General features: G+C 43.2%; 1 pseudogene; it reads left to right on the forward strand.

Moving 5' to 3' along the window:
• The first annotated feature begins 5,731 nt into the window (after nt 1-5,731).
• On the forward strand, nt 5,732-5,845 carry LOC136650493 (5S ribosomal RNA; annotated as a pseudogene).
• Nucleotides 5,846-6,501: the final 656 nt, after the last annotated feature.

The raw sequence follows: 6,501 nt of genomic DNA on the forward strand, positions 1-6,501 counted from the left end.
GGGTTAAATTTATACATTCGTATTCTTAGTTTTGATAACCTGACTTCAGACTGTGGAACAGAAGTAACAGACAGCTACAATCCCATATGAGCTATCTTATTCTGATGAGATTCTAGAATCCTTTCTAGAATCAATTCTGGAATTTGAATGTCCTGTTTCAACTTAATAGAAGCTGTGAATCTGGCATATCAAAACATGTGCATATACGCAGATATACCCTGCTTTGATAAGTCAAGGTGACAGAATGGAAACGCTCTTTCTGCATATGAAGGATCTACATAGAGTGAATGAATGACTGAACAGGACTTAAAAGACTGTCACATCAAAGTCTAAACTCTAGATTAGAACTAGCAAGGATTCCTCCTTAGGTCCTTTTTTTGAACAGAGCCCCTCTTGTCTTGGAAGTCCCCTACTGTCAATGCAGTGAACCTTGTAAATTGTAAAAAAAAAAAAACAAAAACTGATAGTGTGCCTTGACCATTTAGCTCCTTGTCAGTGTGCTGTGAGATGAAGAAGGTTGAAAATTGCTGTTATAAAGTTAAATTACAGCCAAAAGAATTTGAAATATATCTAAACTGCTTCCGAATGCCTGAACTGAATTACTTTCTGAAGTTAGTGGCAGAACTAACTACTAATCCGCAGGAACTCAGCTCAAATGCTTGCACATAGCTTCACTCCCTATCTACAGTGAAGCCATTTTCTAATGGAGCAGGGTGAGATCTTTGGCAAACCCTGGCTAGCCAATTCTAACAAAAGCAAACTGTATGAAAAGGGAAAAAAATGTCTTATGTGCATTTCCCTCTATTTCCATGACATCTAAAGCTGTTTTAGGCCTGGCTGAAAGGTGTTAACTGGGATACATATTCAGCTACTACAATTTTATACCATTTCTTTGATATTAGAGATCAAAGGTTTTGGGGATTGCACTGAAAGGATTTGTGCTACGACACACATACATTCACATAAATCCATTTAAGACTCAAACTGTTAAAAGATTTTAACAATGAGACCATGTTGTGTGTTTCTGTCATATTTTGAAAAACACAAAGGGCTTGAGAGTATTCCTTCAAGCAAAGGCTCTAACAAAATTGTAGAGAGATCACAGACTGAAGAAAGAGATGTTTTGTTGTATGTTGGACTGACATCAGGCATTGTGAAATGAACGGAAATTCAAACAATGCAAATGGAAAGGGTGGAACTATATGTGATGTTTGGCATGGGGCCTGGCACCCAAAATGGAAGGCCCGTGACTAGTTCTCCATCTCTTCCCATAATTTATGGAGGCTTATCTAGATCACCCCTCTACATTTCCACAGTACAAAATGATATAAAACACTGGTAAAAAAATGCAGAGAAACAAAACAAGTGTATCTGATAAATGCTATGGGAGGATTATGGATAACTCGCATGAAACTGTCAGGGCACAATCCTAACCAACTTTCCAGCATTGAGGTGAGGGCAAAACAGCCCCAAAGTAAGGAAACAAACATTCCCTTACCTTGAGGAGGTCTCCATGACTACCACCCAACTGCAGGATGCAACACTTACCCCAGTGGCACAGCTATGTTAGTGCTGGAAAGTTGGTTAGAATTTGGGCCTCAGCTGTGTTGGTAGACCTAAGTCAAGAATCATGTGCATTTTGATCCAGAATTACAAAATAATCTGGCATGATTACAGATGAGATGCTGGCTGTTGGTGTTGTGTACTGCCTCTTTAAAAGGCAAACACAGAAGACCTCAGGCTGAAATTGACCATGGGAGGAGCAGTAGGACACAGTTTAACTCAGTGCTTCCTAACATTTTAGTGTCCCAGAATGTCTTGCAGCAGCCAGGCAGTACTCCAGAATGCATTGCGATGCCACAATGAAACGGCTTTCTTTCTTTCTTTCTTTCTTTCTTTCTTTCTTTCTTTCTTTCTTCTAAGAACATGCACATATGGCCAGACAAAATAAATTAATAACTTTCAGAATGGCAGCTTGCTTGCTTATCCACACCACTCTGGAAAGAAGCTCATGAAATATGGAAGCCCAAACTCCAGGGAGAAATTGGGATGGGAAGAATTTTTAGGCATACCAGAAAATCGGTACTGAGCTAGATGGACCAGTATAAGGCAACCTCTTATGCTCACTGCCCTGGGCAAGATCTTTTAGGTAGCACATGTATTTTTCAGCTCCATGTCAATGGCATCCTGTTGTCCAAGCGCATGTGCTTCGTGACTATGGAACCTTAACTGCTTTCTTATAAATCCAGTCCATGCGTGAGTGCTTTTGATCATTGTTCTTGTCCTGAAAGTGTCTTGAAAACACAGTGGTCTTTGCAAGTAAATACAGAAGCTGACCATCTCTTTATGCGAAGGGCAACATTTGCAACTCTTTTTGCTATTTATATAAGTTTTATTGTATCTCAGTCATGAGGAAGGTAATAATACCTTACAGCCCAATCCTAACCCATACTAGAACAGGCAGGCTAGTTGGCCTGCCCGATATCCAGTGCGGGATTGGGGATGACTGCAATTCAGCTTGAATCAATTCACCTTACCCCAGGTAACACAGCAGCAGCCCCAATGGGGCTCCTCAGATCTGCAACACTGAAAGAGGGTCACCCAGGAGTGGTGTAAGGATCTGGCCTAAGTGCCGGATCCTGGTCACACCCCAACTCAGCCTCCACCCACCACCTGCCCCGGAACGCCTCTGTTCTGCCATCCCCAGACCCCCATGCCAGCCTGAGACAGCCGGCACGAACTTACCATTGCAACGGCATTGGAGTTGGCTTCCGGAGGCCAGCACACATCTGTGCACCGATCTCCCAACTCTTTCGGTGGTGTGAAAGTGCCTCCAGATTGGCACAAGGGACTTGCACTGGCCCAACGAAACGTTGGGATTGTGCCCTGAATGGCACGAGTTGCCCATGCTGCTAAGGTCCTACTTTCCCCTGATCTGGTTTTGGCTTCGCAGCTCATTCTCTGCCATTTAGCTTATATGTCAGTCAGAGTGCTCCAGCTCACTAAATGTTAATGAAAGGGTTTGTTTCTCTGCTATGCAGTTCATTAGAAGCAGTATCAAGAAGTAGTAGCTGCTTTGTGTGTGTGTTTTGTTTCTTAATTGGCCTTAGGCTACATATCAAATGAGGCCATTATCGCATTCATTAGCTGTGATGCATGACACTGACATGGATGCCACTAATACTTGAATGAAGACTCTCTGTAAATAAACATGGGCATTGAGCTTTAAAAAACATCAACCAAAAGAATTCGTCTTTAAAGTGACCATGAGGAACAATTTGTCATACAAAGTGAAAACTAAGCCTTTGAATTGAGATGAATGGAATGTCATTCATTTTACCATTGCCTTAACATCCATCAGGCCCTGACGTCCTTCTGGCCCAACCAGTGAAACTATTTTTGTTAAGTAGATATATTGGTAATAGATCTGATGATGCCAATAAACTGGAGTTCAATCCATAAAATGGAGGTTCTGTTGGGTGGTTTGTCACTTGGGTAGCTGGTTTCCAGCCTGTTCTAGATGGAGTTGTACACCACCTAAATGATCATGTACATTATTTTTTGAATGCTCATGTCTCCAGCATTGTCACAGAGGGCCCTTGTGCCATACTAGGCTGCAATATCCTCTTCTCCTCTACCCACTAGAAACAATTTCATGTAATTACAGTTAGTGACTACTGTGATTCCAGATACCCTGGACATATAAAATGTCCAACTCACAACTTCTAACATGCTCTCAACAGGCTTTGCTTATGTTCCAGACTATGCTCAGCCATCCCTTTTTGCTCTTTGAAATATAAAACAGCTTGCACACTGATAGGCAGATGTCAGCATATGACTATGAGTTCTGTTCTCTCAGTCTCTGGTGAAGGCTTCATCCAATGGCTGTGATCCTTGCAGACATCTCATGTCCCTAATGGGGTGTTGCCAGACAAACCTTTTCATTTCTTTTACTTGAGGCATGCAGAAGAGCATGTGTACATGCGCACATGATGCTGTCTGCCTCCCAAGACAGCGCAACCTAGGCCAGTAACATGGCTTCACAAGCAGAGCTGATGGCAGAAAGCCTCAGGTCTACAGACCAAGAGGAAGCCCATGCTTTTTATTCTCAGCACCATCACCCCTCACCCCAGCATGAGCCTGCCTTGGATGGAGTCTTGCCTGCTCCTTGAAGAATTCCATAGGTGACCACATCTTGCTTGCATAGCACAGGGGTTCCCTGGAAACCCTGGTGCCAGTAAGTCTGCAGCCGGGGCAGACTGTGGGTGGGGAGGGGTAGGGAGTGGGAGGGGTGGGGGTAGGCAGGGAGGGTGGAGGAACTTGGAGGAGGTGGGAGCAGGTAGATATGGTGTCATTGGCACATACTAGATCATATCCCCTCTTTTCAAAACCAGCCTGACATATGCCACCAAAATAGCTGGTCTGTGTCCAAAGAGACCCACTGGTGATTGGGAAGCTTACCAGGAGGTCAATGCAAAATGTTTTCACTTATGTCCTGCAGGCTGTCTGATCACACACACACACACACACCATCATTTAATGCAGCTGCATTAGCACTGATGGTGAGGGATAGGATTGGGCTGTTAATCTCCTCCTTGCTGGAATCTGAGAGAAGCACAGCAATGAGAAAAACAAAACCTTTGGTAACACAGTGACTGTTAATATAAGACAGAAGTCCTCCATTGCATTTTTGGCATTGTTGCCAGGGTGGGCACAGTCCCATTGTGCCTGATGAAGGCGCATCCTCTGAATTGTCCTTTATTAGAAGTGCATTAAAAAAGCCCCTGTGGTAAAGGGAGCCAGAGAATGCATCCATTTGTTACTTTTGTGAAAGGACAAAAGCATGGCAGACGTGCCTTGGGAATGGATAGTGGGCGGTTTTTTGCTCAGTAAACACCAAACTTGAGTTTAAAAGGAGGAAGTACTTGTTAAACCTAACTTTCATACTTGTGGTTTCTGGTGCCTCGAGGCACATTTGATTAGCTGTCATTTCCTGGTGGACTTGAAACAGCAGCACACATGAGGTTGTTGAACTACCCTGTAACCTAGAAGAAAGATGCTTTCTGTTTGGAAGCTTTTTAGAATTTGGGAGATGTTTTCTAAAAATGTAGCCCTGTCACAGAAGGAGAAAAATCTGTTTGGAAGAATAATTGCCACACTTCTTCAAATTCGGGAAGAAAAAAACCCCAAACATCAAGTTTTATAGACCCCCATTTAAATAAAAATGGGCACACCTTCGAAGAAACAGCAATATCATTAATCTGTAATCAGCCATTGACATATTCATTTGTTCAAGAGACCAGCTGTTGGTAGAGTAATTTTAATGACATTAAGAAATCAATGCTATAACCATATGCATGCTTTAATTTGATGCAGTGGGGGATCTGTAATAAACCCAGAGTGTTGTACTTAATAAAGTGATGACATTCACATCACCTTAACCCTTTCTTTAAAAAAAAAAAATCTGAAAGGCAAATGGAAGATTCTTGTGTCATTTGTCATTTCCAGCAGGACCTCTGGAAAATAGGGTTGCCACCATGCATATGGAGCCAGCAGATGCAAGGACTGTGTATAAAGAGTGATGGAGTTTGGGCACTGCAGTGGCTGAAGTGAGATGAATCATTCGCTATCTGGTTCCCATTGCAAACATGGATATGCCCCTTGGACAAAAGCATCTTGTACCTGAAGGACAGGAAGAGCTGGTGTGAAATGATTGGTAGCATTGAGGCTGGCTTACTGTTACCCTGCACATGCCCAATCTCATCTGATCTTGGAAGCTAAGCAGGGTCAGGCCTGGTTAGTACTTGGATGGGAGACCGCGTGGGAATACTGGGTGCTGTAGGCTTATACCATAGTCTTTCGAGACTGAAGGTTGCCAACCATACTAGGCATTGGAAAATGGTATTTTGGGTTACTCAATGTCTGGAATGGAAATTATCTGGAAATTCTCCTGAATTCTCAGTATAGGTGACAGAAGTAGCACCCAAAGTGCCTTCAGGGTAACACTGAAAATCTGGGGATTCCTGGGGGCAGAAAGGAGGGTGAAGGAAGCAGTCAGTGTGGCCAAGGTTGTTTGGGCACAAGGAGAGTTGAGATTTTGCAAGGATCCAGGGAGCATTAATACTGTATGAGGAAAAAATGGACACTGAATAGAGATGAATCCAACAGAACAACAAAACACAGCCACCTTTTACCACTACCAAGCAGGAAAGGAGGTTTAAAGCTGAGTTTGATCAAGGCCCCTACAGCTGCCAGCTACTCTCTTTAAAAAGTAAACACAAAGAACATATTACAGTTTAATAGCCCATTCCTAACTAAACCTCCCACCTGATGATGCAACAATGCAGCATGCACTGCATTTGGTGGTGGGGCAGTCCTGGAGGCCTTTTATAAGGAGGCCTTTGGATCCCTTACCTTAGGGTAAGCCTCTGTTGCTCCAACGGGTCTTGTCAGATCTGTGCCAACCATTTAGCTGGCACAGAACTGAAGAGAGTAGATGAG

The sequence above is a fragment of the Tiliqua scincoides genome, chromosome 4, assembly GCF_035046505.1.
Source record: "Tiliqua scincoides isolate rTilSci1 chromosome 4, rTilSci1.hap2, whole genome shotgun sequence".
In the NCBI taxonomy this organism is placed as follows: Eukaryota; Metazoa; Chordata; class Lepidosauria; order Squamata; family Scincidae; genus Tiliqua; species Tiliqua scincoides.